We start from the raw sequence: 15,216 nt of genomic DNA, 5'->3' as shown, positions 1-15,216 counted from the left end.
TTGGATCCTGAGGCAAAGGAAAATGGTATGCACCTATGTATACTTACCAAAATCTGCTCCCAGATTTTGAACCACGGGAAAACATTAGTGAAAGTGCTACAATTTTAAAAAACTTATCTGTATATAAGGATAGCTTAGGCTAGCCAGTTGGTTTGCTCACCATTATGAACCCAAGTGGATGCAACAGCCATATAGACCGAGGAACCAAGGGCAGATTTTCCCTTCTGCACAGTTGCTGTTGTTTAGTCACTCAGTTGTGTCCAAATCTTTGTGACCCCACAGACTGTAGCCCGCCAGGCTCCTCTGTCCATGGGTTTCTCTGGGCAAGAATTCTGGAGTGGGTAGCCTTTCCCTTCTCCAGGGGATCTCCCTGACTCATGACTTGAACCCGTCTCCTGCCCTGGCAGGCAGATTTTTATACCTCTGAGCCACCAGGGGAGTCCACTGCACGTAATAAGATCATTTAAAAAGAAAACCAAATCATAGCAGCTTATTTTTATGTAAAATTTTGATATTTTGTTCATATGGATTTTTACATGAATTTTTATTAAGTATGGCATTCAATGTTTATTTTTGATGGAAAAAAATCTTGATTGCTTGGTTCTTGATTACCGAGGGTTTTTTGGTGCTCCCTTAAATTTTCTCCCTCACTTGCCTGACCCTACTCCCAGTGCCACCGTTCACTTGTGTAGGCTGGCAACTCCTCCTTACTGCAGGGCTTCCCAGACCCCTCCTTTGTCATTTACAGAACCCCAAAATATAATACCTATATGGCCAGCAAGTATTTTATCTCTTGAGTCCCCCTTAAAAATCCCAAAGACCCACATTACTTTACTATTTATCTCAGCCTTCTCCCTCCATCAGCGTCATATCAAGAATTCTCTTTTAAATAATAATTCCCTTTAGAGAGGGACCTACTTTTATTCATTCTCCCAACTCCTTTTCCTATGGATACTGAATCAGAACCAGGGCCAGACTTGGTTATCATTAGAACTAAGTCAGACCTGCAGATTCCGGAAAACCATACAAAGACATATCCAGTACATTCGTAGATGGTTTGGCATTTTCCTATTTAACTTGTATCCCTAAGTTTCTTCCTTCTTTGTAATTCCTCATTTAGACAAAAGTAATGTAGAATTACAGAGAAGGCAATGGCAACCCACTCCAGTACTCTTGCCTGGAAAATCCCATAGATGGAAGAGCCTGATAGGCTGTAGTCTATGGGGTCACTAAGAGTCGGACACTACTGAGTGACTTCACTTTCACTTTTCACTTTCATGCATTGGAGGAGGAAATGGCAACCCACTCCAGTGTTCTTGCCTGGAGAATCCCAGGGACGGCAGGGCCTGGTGGGCTGCCGTCTATGGGGTCACACAGAGTCGGACACGACTGAAGAGACTTAGCAGCAGCAGCAGCGGCAATGTAGAATCAGGGACTGGCTTAGTATGGACTTCTCTGATACTTTCCTTCCCCCACAGCTGTTGATTTTGAAAGAGCCAACACTGACTTGGAAATAGTATCCCAAGGGAGTATTCGATACTAGGACAGATGGATGGATGGATGGCGACTGAGTTCTACAATTTCCCCTACACGGTGACACACCAAGACAGGTGCAAAGACACCAGGTTGAAGAGACAAAATGTTGTTTCGCTCTTTCCCTTCCTTCTGCAATATCTTGGAAATATAGTTAGCAACCTACTTAGCCACTTGTTTACTCCAAGTCATCCAAAGGGCTGGCTGAGATTGGTTGTGGCTGGTACTCACCTCCCTCTCTCAGGCCTGGGGCAACTAGCTGCAGGAAGCCGGCTCGAAACAAAAGCGCCCTAAGCTTCTTACACATCTCCCATCCTTCCACTCCAGTGACTCTGCACTTTTTGTTTACGTGCCCCTAGCCTTGCTCATTCCTAAATCTGGGATGTCCCTTCTGAATTCTATTTCGTTCCTTATTGTACTCATGGAGGCTGGAAGGGGTCAGGTCTCTGGGGAGCCCCTTTTCGTTTTGCTGTCTAAGATTTTAGACTGCTGTTGGGTGGGCCTGAAAATCTGCAATGGAAAGCATAGCTGAGAGGCAGGAATCAAGTGAAGATAATTTGGAATTTTATTTATTAACGTCCCTGGTGGCTCAGATGGTAAAGAATCCACCTGCAAGGTGGGAGACCTGGATTCAGTCCCCTGGGTTGGGAAGATCTCTTGGAGGAGGGCATGGCAACCCACTCCAGTATTCTTGCCTGGAGAATCCCCATGGACAGATGAGCCTGGTGGGCTGCAGTCCGTGGGGTCACAAAGAGACACGACTGAGGGACTTTAACACACACACGAGCTGTACTTAGGGTTTCTCAGGTAGCTCAGTGGTAAAAGAACCTGCCTGCCAAGGCAGGAGAAGCAGGAGACCTGGGTTTGATTCCTGGGTCAGGAAGATCCCCTGGAGGAGGAAATGGCAACCCACTGCAGTATTCTTGCCTGGAGAATCCCCATGGACAGATGAGCCTGGTGGGCTGCAGTCCGTGGGGTCACCAAAGAACTGGACATGTAAGCACAGCACACATTGGTAGATGATGTTTTCCTATTTCTTCATACATCAATCAATTTTGGATTTTATTTCAGTCATTATGAAAAATATATTGTAGAAACTCTAGATTCTGTTATGTTTCACTGAAGAATATTGATTTTTTTAAAAAGTCAATTTCTGGGGCATGCATGATTCAGAGATGATTTAGCAGTTTAGACAGAGTCTAGAAACAGAGTCTGAGGCTTTTCCTCTCTGATTCTTTCCTTTTCAGGATTTTCTCTTCACTTTCCAGCAGCTTTGGTTTCACTGGATTCCATCTTTTGACTCTTTAAGCCAAAAGGATACAATTTTCCACTGGCTTTATTCACCTTCCCAGACCACAATTTGGGGCCTGTCCTCAGGTTGAAAGCTATAAATATTTCAAGAAAATAAAGGGTGAGACTTCCCTGGCAGTTCAGTGGCTAAAACTCTGTGCTCTCAATGTAGGGGGTCCAGGCTGGATCACTGGTCGGGGAACTAGATCCCACACGCCACTACTAAGAACTGGCAGAGCCAAATAAATAAATAAAAATAAATATTTAAAAACATAAAAATAGACAAATAAAGGGAAGTATACCCAGTGCCATCCATTTTGTGCACAAATCAACTCTCCTCTAGTATCTGCTGTTATTCACTTTCTACTGCCTTCAAGCAATTGGATATTTCAGTAGGTTTTATCCACAGTTTATACACACTTTAAGAGGGTTGGCTCAACGGGGGCTATTTGACCCAGCCAAAATCAGAACTGTCTCACATGATGTTGGTTTGATATTTCTTCTAAGGTAAAAATGGGCTGGGGGAGGAGGAGGGATAATCTGAAGTTTTATTAACAACCTGGTGATATTTTCAGCTTCGTAAACATTTTTGGGGTGCCTTCCAAGTTCTAGGCACTGTAACAGTGACTGAGAATACAAAAATAAAGTCCACTAACCCTGCTTTTGAAGCAGTTTACACTTTCATTTCAGTTAAGGGGGAAGTAAACCATCCTTTCCTACTGGCCTGGAAAATGTGGGTTCTCTATTGGATTCTGCTGGGAAAAGAAAGGGGTTAAATTCATTACAACAACTGACAGAGATGGGTACAGAGGAACACATTTCTGTACCAGCTGTATGCTCACCTGTGCTGTTCAATTTTCTCCCATCCTAACCCCAATGATGTCGTTGTTGTTTTGTTCTTTGCCTTTCTCTTACAGATGGGAAAAAAAAAATGAGGTTCTGAAAGTTTCAGTGTAACTTGTCTGAATTCACATCACAGGATAAGGGAGGAATTGGCTCCAAGTTCTGGTTTCTTTCTACTTCCCTTAACCAAATTTGGAAATACCTGGTCTCTACTGCACTCTTTCCATTTGTCCGAACACACCAGGAAACTTTGGATTACTTGTCTGTAAAGATAAAATGCACATGTGCTCTTGGCACCAAATATGAAGACCAGTCAGATGATTTAAGGACCCTGCAATCACTCAGGTCTACACTTCAGCTGGGCTTCCCTCATAGCTCAGTGGTAAGGAATCCACCTGCCAATGCCGGAGATGCAAGAGATGCAGGTTTGATCCCTGGGTCAGGAAGATTCCCTGGTGAAGGAAATGGCAACCCATTCCAGAATTTTTGCCTGGGAAATCCCATGGACAGAGGAGGCTGGTGGGCTAGAGTCTAGGAGGTCGCAGAGTCAGACATGACTTAGGGACTAAGCAACAACATTTCAAATACTTCAGCATGAATCACCTCCAAGGTATCTGATTTTAATCTAGAAATCTCTGAGTTCCAGACCATCTACAAACATTACCTTTGGTGGTGTCCTTGGAACTCCTGTGATTCTTATTCTACCCCTTACTCAATATTTCTCACCCACTGCCTTTGAGGATGCGTGATCTTTCAGTTTTCTCTCTGCAAGGATTGCAGCAACTTATATGACCAATGGTTTCTAATAATAACAAATAAATAATACGCATAACAAAAATGCCTTACATCTAAAGTGTGTCTTTTACTTTCCAAGCTTCTTTTTGAGTCATTATTGCATTTGATCCACACAGTGCTTTGGAGTCACCCTCCCATTTCCCTTTCTCCTTTTCCAAGGGAAAGACTAATTACATTTTTTAATGTCTTTTTTTAAAAACCAGAACATTATTTCTATTTTAGGAAGACAATTTTTATATGCCAAAGAACATAAGATCCCAAAAAGATTCTCAGTCCCTCAATGTCAGGGATGGTTTCCCACTATATTCTCTGTTTCCCAATCATCCAGCTGTGTATTTATAATGAAGCCCTTGACAAAAATAATAATCATAATAAACCTCATGTTTACAAGTTTCAATACAATATCTCATTCCATAAATGGTGTATAAACAAATGGCAAAAAATTCAGGCTCAAGATGGCAACTCTGCCACTCACTAATGTCAGGATTTTGGCCAAATTTCCTCACCGCTCTGGGGTTCCGTTTTCTTATGCATAGTCTGAGCAAGCAATAATCAAGGGTTGGGAAAAGCAAAGGTACATTTTAAGGAAAACCTAGTATAGTGTCTGTGTATAGCATGCTCTTCAAAATAAGAATTTGTTGGTTTTTAAGTGAGGCGGTGGCGGTGGCAGTTTGGTTGCTAAGTCGTGTCTGACTTTTGCGACCCCATGGACTGTAGCCCGCCAGGCTCTTCTGTCTATGAGAATAGCATTTTCTCCTATTTTTTTAAGATGTGAAAGCAAAGGCCCCATTTGTCCAAGGAACTCAAAACTTGGCAGTGACAAAAATGCCCCCTTACTTCCTCTTCACCACCTCTCAGACTGTGACTGCCCTAATCCTGACCCATAGTAGATATTTAACAAATGATAGCAATAATATTCCGTGCCATGAAGACGCTACTATCTGCCAGGCTCTGACAATTTCTATACTCCAAGCATTAACAATAACCCTGCACCCTGTACTTGGTTTATAGATGAAAACAACAAACAGGTTATTTTGAAAAGTTAGCTCACTCAATCCAGGGCCTACAGACCATAAATGGCAGGTCTGGAATTTGAACCCACACCACAATACCTGTCATCTTTCCATTGGTTCTTTTCCCTTTATGTTATCTTTCCAAAGGAAAAAATACTGCTGATAATAGACAAATTATTGGGAAATTTTTACACTGTGCAACCACTTGATGTGATGTGAGTGAAAGTCACTCAGTTGTGTCCGACTCTTTGCAACCCCACGGACTATACAATCCATGGAATTCTCCAAGCCGGAATACTGGAGTGGGTAGCCTTTCCCTTCTCCAGGGGATCTTCCAAACCCACAGATTGAACCCAGGTCTCCCACATTGCAGGCGGATTCTTTACCAGCTGAGCCACAAAGAAAGTCCAAGAATACTAGAGTGGGTAGCCTATCCCTTCTCCAGTAGATCTTCTCAATCCAGGAATTGAACTGGGGTCTTCTGCATTGCAGGTGGATTCTTTACCAGCTGAGTTACCAGGAAAGCCCATGATGCGATGTATTCAGGAACAACAAAAAAATTTTTTTTCCTGCCTGATTGCTGCAGTTTGCAAGTAGTTTATCAAGCCATGCTGTTTTTGTCTACCCCTGAGATGAAAAGAAGAGGGTGGGTTTGGAAAGGCAGTTCACCCCAGGAGTGATGGGCAAGGTAGGCCTTGTGTAACAAATCCACCAAACCAGGGCCAATGGCTTATGGGCACCAATCCTATTTTCAGGAGGAACACACTGAACTGAGTCATTGGGTATAAACATGTGGTTCCGCTCAGTAGAACCAGACTCCTCCAACAAGCTGTTTTAGTGATGGAAGCTGGACCAATCTGTTTGCTTGTGAGGGTCGACTCCCAGCTGATGTATTTTGGTTGTTCTTGGCTCTCCAAGCACATGGCCATAAGGGAGTGGTTGCTGCGGCTTCCCCAGCTTGGCAACCAAAGCTCCTCGGTCATTTACTGGGCATGTTCAATCCTGACAGCCTCTTTCACCTCTCCGGAGAGATAAAGGCAGAGAAGAAGAGAGGAAAGCCAGGTGGCAAGCAAAGAAGAAAACCTATTTCAAGCGGAAGATGGAGAAGGAATTGTCCAATGACCCTAAAAATACATAATCATGACAAAATCTCTTCTGAACTTCCATGGGGCTTCACCCTAGTACTGATTCAGATGTTTTGCTCAGAGCTTTGGACACAAGCTCTTCCCATGTAGAAATTTACATATATACATCTGAGTTGCCATGTGTAACTGTGTTCAAGCCATTTTCTTATGGGCCATTTTGATAATAAGGGTGGAATGGGCACGGGGGTGGGAGGTAATTGTGCTGAGTTTCACCCAAAGTGCATTTCCAGGCCCAGAAACCAGGAGGCCAGTGAACCACGCTGGAGAGCACAGGAGAATGTTTACCAGCTTAAGCATTAATCTTATATCCTGGGGCAAAATCTTGTGCTTGCCTATTGCAAGCACAAGATTGGAGAAGGAAATGGCAACCCACTCCAGTATCCTTGTCTGGAAAATCTCATGGACAGTGGAGCCTGGTGGGCTGCAGTCCATGGGGTCGCAAAGAGTTGGCCACGACTGAGCGACTAATACACTATTGCAGCAAGAATAAGGCTGAGTAAATTCCAGAAGCCCTGGGCTGTGATGTGAGAACTTCCATTCTGCAGCTTTGCAACTTTCTGGCCTCAGTTTCCTTGGATTCTTGATACAGAAAACACAGGCATGAAAAAGGCATCAAATTTCGACTCCGAAGGCCTGTAGGAAGTTATTTAATCTCTCATAGCTGACTCAGTGCAAAATTATTTGCCAATAATTGTGTACGGAGCATTAACCAGGCTCTGGGAATGTGGCAAAGAGTGAAACAAACCCATTCCCTTTTAGGAAGGTAAGGTTTTGATGGACCTTACCTGTTAAGACAAGCAACTAGATAATAGGAAAGTAAATAAATATAAAGATGTGGGATATAATGCCAGAGAGTAATAAGCTCTATGGAAAAAATAAAGCAGGATAAAGAGGGGAGGTTTTGCCATTTTCATTAGAATGGCTAGAGGCAAATAACACCAACCTCAAACAGTTATTGTGAGAAAGCTAAAAGAGAATGTATATTAACATATTATATCATGAAGCAAACATACCATAGCATTGCTATTTTTTTTTACTAGTGTATGATTTTTTTTCTTTTTACTTTTAATTTCATGTTGGAGTATAGCCAATTGAGTATAGCCGATGACATTTAACAATCCTAAAATGGACTGATGCAACACTTTGTACCTTAACTGTGGACATTAATGTGACTTTGAACTTTGCTAATTGTTCTGTTTCTGCTGTTTGCTCCCTGCATCTGTAACTGTGTAACTGGATTTGTTTCTAGCCACATGAAAGCTTTTAAGTCACAAATGGTTGCTCAAACTCCTGCCACTGCGGCAGCTTCCTCCAACTACTACTTGGGGCCCCTGGATCAGAGACCCTCAATATGAGGGTTAGGAGAATATGCTGCTTCACAAATTTAGAGACGACTCCCCTTCTCAGCTCAGAAGCAGTTACGGAATGAAAACGAAGCCCCTTTCCCTAGGCAGCATAATTCTCCTAAAAGAAAAGCGGGGAATGAGAGGGTAACAGGCAGGAAGGTTAGAGGTCTCCAAATGGAGGCTGCAAGTGTCAGACATTTTTCTCTCTCTCTTAAGGGGCAGGAGGAAACAAACTACAAGTGCCAGATTTTTGGCTTTCCTGATAGCTCAGTTGGTAAAGAATCCCCCTGTAATGCAGGAGACCTGTGTTCGATCCCTGGGTTGGGAAAATCCCCTGGAGAAGGGAAAGGCTACCCACTCCAGTATTCTGGCCTGGAGGATTCCATGAACTGTATAGTCCATGGGGTTGCAAAGAGTCAGACATGACTGAGCAACTTTAAAATATAAAAAAAAAATGTAAAATACCCGATTAGAGGAGGGAAGTAAAAGGCGCTTACTCCTTGGAAGAAAAGTCATGACCAACCTAGACAGCATATTAAAAAGCAGAGACATTACTTTGCCAGCAAAGGTCTGTCTAGTCAGGCTATGGTTTTTCCAGTAGTCATGTATGGATGTGAGAGTTGGACTATAAATAAAGGTGAGTGCCAAAGAATTGATGCTTGGACTGCAAGGAGATCCAACCAGTCCGTCCTAAAGGAAATCAGTCCTGAATATTCACTGGGAGGACTGATGTTGAAGTTGAAACTCCAATACGTTGGCCACCTGATGCGAAGAACTGACTCATTTGAAAAGACCCTGATGCAGGGAAAGACTGAAGGCGGGAGGAGAAGGGGACGACAGAGGATGAGATGGTTGGATGGCATCACCGACTCAATGGACACGAGTTTGAGTAAACTCCAGAAGCTGGTGATGGACAGGGAGGCCTGACGTGGTGCAGTCCATTGGGTTGCAAACAGTCGGACACAACTCAGCAATTGAACTGAACTGAACTCAGAGGAGGGAATGGCTACCTACTCCAGTATTCTTGCCTGGAGAATCCCAAGGACAGAGGAGCCTAGCAGGCTGCAGTCATTGGATCACAAAGAGTCTGACGTGACTGAAACAATTTACCAGCAGCAGCAGCATAGCCAATTAACAATGCTGTGATTATTTCAGGTGGGCAGCAAACAGCCTCAGCCATATGTATATATGAATCCATTCTCCCCCAGACTCTCTTCCCATCCAGGCTGCCACATAACATTGAGCAGAGTTCCCTGTGCATAGCACTGGTATTTTTGAACATACCATAGCACTGTAATTTTATTTCCCTTTTTTTTTTTTTTTTTTGAATGGCTAAAAGGACTACTTCCCATAAGATAAGAGTGGGGTTCCCGGGCTATGAGAAATAAAGTTCAGCATGTCAGTTGCTTCCGTTTCCTTTCTCCTGGTTTCTTTCAATGCCATCTCCTCAGATTTGCTTCCCCACCAACCCCCCACCCCACCATTGCTGCAGTGGGAACTTGACCTCTGTAGCAAGGACCTAAAAAAATGTAAAAACTTCTTTGGAGCACTGGTATTTACTGCTACTGATGATAAGTCCACAGTTCATTTCTTTTGCCTGAAGTTCAGGGCTCAGCACAGAGCTCAAATCTGGGAGGTGGGGAGGCCTGTTTGTTTTGGAGCGATCTGTCCTCCAGGTGGTGAAATCTTCCCGGTCAGGAAATGAGCCCCAAAGCAATCGGGCCAAGGGACGCCCTCTGCCCGGAGCTCAACAAAGGGCTCCACTGTGTAGTCTTATCCCGGATCAGAGAACACCGGCAAGTAGCCATACCCACACTGTGGCCTGACCTGACTCTGGGGATTAAGGTTCTGACTTACATCTCTCAGAAGTTGGGGGATTTTAGGTTTTAGAAGAAAACCAGTCATCTGAGAGCTGACTCTTCCACATCAAAAGCAGAGCTCTCAAATGTGGTGCTCAAGTGTGACTTGATTTACACATTTGTAAGGAGTTTCCACCTCAATATCAAAGCAAAGCTTTCCTGTGGGTTGGAGAATGTTTGACAAAAAGGTTACAGACCATTACCCATAGAGAGCATTATGGGAAATAACCAAATAAGAACATTTTAAACATTTCTGCTTGTCCCATCAATAGGTGTTTCCCAGTGTAATTTGAAACTATTGTTTTTCTATGCATTTCTCCCATAAACCCCTACAGGGCATGAACTTTTCTGTAGAAACCCACAGTAACTAGCCTCTAAGATGACCACCACCTGCTAGTCACTCCCTGTGTGGCCTCCTCCACAGTGAACCAGAACTGACTGGTGTGACCAATGAGATAAAGTAGAAATGACAGTATGTAATTTCAGAGGTCAGAAAAAGGTCTTCCCTGTAGCTCAAACGGTAAAGGATCTGTCTGTAACGCAGGAGACCTGGGTTCGATCCCTGGGTCGGGAAGATCTCTAGAGAAGGGAATGGCAATCCACTCCAGTATTCTTGCCTAGAGAATCCCTCGGACAGAGAAGCCTGGGTGGGCTGTGGTCTGTGGAATTGTAAAGAGCCAGACGCGACTGAGCAACTAACACTCGGTCAGAAAAGGCATTACAGCTTGACTCCTTGGATGGCCCCCTAAGCCACCATGCCATAGAGATATTCATGCAGCTCTGCAGCGAGGCTCACGTGAAAAGCAGCTAGAGCATTGCACTCATAGCCAGGCAAGTGAGTAAGGAACCTTGGAAGTGGATCCTCACCCCCAGTGGAGCCTTCCAGTGACTACAGCCCTGCAACCTCGTGAGAGACCCAGAGAAGCCAATCCTGAATTCCTGATCCACACTCACTGTAAGAGATAATACATGATTCTTGTTTTGAGCTATTAAGTTTGGGGCAATCTGTTACAAAGCAAGAGATAACTAATACAAAAGTTATTCTAAAGTACTAGGATTGAATGGAAAAGACTACAGTCTGCTAAACCCACCAGACTGAAATCTCTTTAGATTGAGCACTAAATTCTGATAAATGCTGTCCCATCTTGCCCAGCACCACACCAGTGATTTTTAGAGAATTATTGACTGAAATTGAAGTTGGTGGCTCTAATGGTAAAGAACCCACCTGCCAATGCAGGAGACACAAGAGATGTGAGTTCAATCCCGGCATCGGGAAGATCCTCTGGAGAAGGAAATGGCAAGCTACTCCAGTATCCTTGCCTGGAAAATTCTGTGGACAGAGGAGCCCAGTGGGCTACAGTACATGGAGTCACAGAGAGTCAGACAAGACTGAGCAATGGAGCACACACACATTGACTGAAATTGGCACTGGGTTTTAGAATCCTAATAAAGTCCTAGTCTTTGCCTTTAAGAGACTTGAGGGCATTCTAAAGGAAGAATCTTCTGGGCATCATCTCTGAGCATGATCTTACATTATAGGGTTCACATTATCCTTATGTTCTGTAGATGATATATTGAATTTCCTACAGTTAAAGGTTGAAGGCTACTGATGAGATAGACATCAATTCCCTGGCATTTCTGGCTTGCTTTGCATGTGGCCAGAGTGGGTTCCTACCTCCAAAGAAAGATAGCTGGTGGTGGACACAGGTGCCTGAGGATGGATGCAAGTTGAACCAGTGAGCTCAGTAATGATATGGGTTGAGAGGATGTGGGTGTGTTGCCAAGTCAAGGCCTTGGCCACAGCAGAAAGACACAGAATCATTACTATGAGATGGTTACTGACACTTAGGAACACAGTCCAAGCCCAGCTATCCAAACAAATCAAATACAGACTATAGCCAAGGCTTCTTAGGCCTAAACTTCCCAAATCACACTTTCTGGGGTAAAAAGAGGAAGCTTAGAGTCTAGGAATCCCCTTTCTCTTCCTCAGTCCTAACCACACGCATGAGATTCACCAGGCTCACCCTGTTGAGACTGTAGTATTGCCTTATTCCTTGCTGCTGGCTGTCATCTGAGCAACCCTACTATGGGCATCCTATCTAAGGGACAAGTCTATCATTTAAAAATAAACTCAACCTAGGGCTTTAAAAGAACCAAAGGAAAGACTTCCCTGGTGGTCCATTGGTTAAAACTCTGAGCTTCCAATGCAAGGGATGTGGGTTGGATCCTTGCTCAGGAAACTAAAAGATCCCACATGTCACTGTGGTCAGAAAATTTAAAAGAAGAAGAACCAAAGGAAAGGATAGTCTTCTTAAGAAAAGCAGCAAGTTAAAGTAGGGGCCAGCACACAGTAGGTGCTCAACAAACATTAGGCTGGTTTCTTTCCAGCTCCTACCATCACAGCCTTAGGACTGCCAGGCAGGAACAGCGCCATAGAGAGACTCTACATGTGCTCTCTGGGCCTGCTTGTATCTTAACCAAGAAAACACAGACAGTGACCCTTATGTGGACACACGTGTGTGTAGTGATACTGTCTTCTCACTGGGAATCCCTCCCTCTTGGTGAAAGGTGTTGCTGGAAACCCTTTACCTTGAGACCGGTAAACAGGATAGACCATGCAGGAAGATCCATCATGGGGGACAAACCAGAACCTAGGACATGGATCTGAGGAACCAAGTGATTTCCTACTAACCCAGTGGTTCCTTGATATTTCACACTTGAAGGTCACACCAGGAAAGGCATTCCTTCAAAGTCCCCCAGCCTTTGCGCTTGGAGGCAGGGACTTCAATAAGAAGCAGGGGCAGAAAACTCCAAGTGTGCTTCCCTCTCACCTTTGCTTCTCTGAGTTCATCCTCCAGAGGGCACTGATATTCAAAGGACTAAAGGCCAACACAGAGGTCAGGTTCTATAGATCACCAGCTGTGCTCCCTACAGGAAAGGAAGAGCCTCAGCAGTGGTTAATTCTCTGTGAACAATTGATATTGGTGAAGTTGAAACAGAGGTTTTATTAGCACTTACCTGTCTTCCCCCAAATAATAGAAGGAAATCACAATGTCATGGTTTCATGTCTGTCTTTTAGGGTCACTTACCTCCTCAGTGTTAGGTCCAGGCGTCTCGCAGGTTTTCTCTGCAAAGAACCCAACATTTCCTGGTCACGATGAGTAACAACATCAGAAACTGGAAGAAAGTTGTTGGCCCAGGAGCCAGTCCAGAGTGTTTTGGGGCCACGAGGAGGCAGCAGTGATGCCTCAGGACTGTTAGCAAACGAGGATGGAGGTTTTAGAGTTTAGTGGCCGTGGTCTCAGACTCCTCCTGTGCCTCTCAGCAGCTCTATGACTTTGGAGACGGCAGGCAACCACAACCAGCCTTACCTGTAAATGGAAATGATCATCTCATATTATTTTGAAACTGAAAATGTTAGTCACTTCAGTTGTGTCCGACTCTTTGTGACCCCATGACTGTAGCCCGCCAGGCTCCTTTGTCCATGGAATTCTCCAGGCAAGAGTACTGGAGTGGGATGCCATTCCCTTCTCCAGGGGATCTTCCCAACCCAGGGATTAAAATCAGGCCTCCAGTGTTGTGGGTTGATTCTTTATTGTCTAAGCCAATTTGCTGCTGCTGCTAAGTCACTTCAGTCGTGTCTGACTCTGTGCGGCCCCATAGACGGCAGCCCACCAGGCTCCCCCATCCCTGGGATTCTCCAGGCAAGACCACTGGAGTGGGTTGCCATTTCCTTCTCCAATGCATGAAAGTGAAAAGTAAAGTGAAGTCGCTCAGTCGTGTCCGACTCTTAGCGACCCCATGGACTTCAGCCTACCAGGCTCCTCCATTCATGGGATTTTCCAGGCAAGAGTACTGGAGTGGGGTGCCATTGCCTTCTCCGCTAAGCCAATTTGGCATGGAATAAATTCATTTGGACACATAAAAAGCTAGCTCTATGCCAGGCACAGAGTAAGTGCTTCATAAATACTAGTTCCTTTGATACCATCCTTTTCTCTACTTTAATGATATCATACAGGATGGGTAATTCCTAAGTTTTCCAACAGAAGCATCAGTCTCTTACTTGAACCTGACCTCTGTCTCCTTAAAAAATAAACTTTTTCATTTGTCTGGCATCCCTCAAACAACAAGGAAGAGTGAAGGCTGTGTGCGCATCAGAAAGCCAACCATCCTAGAGGCTTTGGGGTGGTCTGCGGATTTGTTTGCTTGTTTTTAATAATATTTTTTAAAAATTTTATTGAAGTATAGTCAATTTGCAATGCTGTCTTAGTTTCAGGTGTACAGCAAAGTGAATCAGTTATACATGTATTCACTCTTTTTTTTTTAGATTCTATTCCCATATAGGCCATTACAGAGTATTGAGTAAAGTTCCTTGTACTATACAGCAGCTTCTTATCATCTTCATTTTTTGTACCCTGACTACTGTGGAGTTGGGAGGAGTGGGCAGGGTCCCCAGGACAGGTCAGTCTTTAGGGAATGAGACTGGAAGCTTACTTAGCAGGAAATTCTCCTATAACTTGAGGCTCCCTGTTTCCCATCCCTGATTTCAAGTGCCTTGTATGTCTCAAGGATGATACCAAAGCCAAGTTTCATGATGAATAGAGGAAGTTCAGAAGCAAATTTTGAGTAAATACACTTCCTTAGTACTCCAGATGCTCCCCAACGGGTCACTGAGCTGTTGACATGAAACAGGCTCTGGTCTAAGCCCTGAAACTACTGGGCCCTTAACCTCTGTGAAATTTCTGTCCATCCAAGCAGGCAAGCAGTAAACAAGCAGTCATGGCATCGTGCAATAAGCTCTGTGCTTTTGGAGCCAAGGATCACATGTCTAGGACAGAACCGCAAGAGATGGGGATCTAGGCTAGATTGAAGATGACCCACATCCTTCCCCACTTGTCATGTTTGCTGCCAGGGTGACTCATCCAGGCTGAACCTTCTTTGAGTTCCCCGTTCCGGTCCTGTCAAATAACCTCTGTGCCTCGGTTTATTTGTCTTAAGGAAGGGCCAAAATCTAGACTTAAAATACTGTAGGTGTAGATCCACTAGAGACAAAACAGAGGGAAAATGTGAAGGAAATTAGACTTAAATGTTTTTAATGTGTTTTAAGACTTTATTGAGGCTCTCATTACAGAACTGAAGCTGTCTTTTAAAAAGCTTCTCACTGAGGGTAGGAGAAGGAAGGATTGGGACTTTCGGATTAGTAGATGCAAACTGTTAGTAGATGGATAAATAGCAAGGTCCTACTGTATAGCACAGGGAACTATATTCAATATCCAATGATAGATGATAATAGAAAAGAATATGAAAAGAATATATATGCATAACTGTATAACTTTGTTGTACAGCAGAAATTAACACAACATTATAAATCAACTATAAAATTAAAAAAAAA

This window comes from Bubalus kerabau, chromosome 3 (assembly GCF_029407905.1).
Source record: "Bubalus kerabau isolate K-KA32 ecotype Philippines breed swamp buffalo chromosome 3, PCC_UOA_SB_1v2, whole genome shotgun sequence".
NCBI classification, from domain to species: domain Eukaryota; kingdom Metazoa; phylum Chordata; class Mammalia; order Artiodactyla; family Bovidae; genus Bubalus; species Bubalus kerabau.
Note: the sequence above shows the minus strand (reverse complement) of the source record.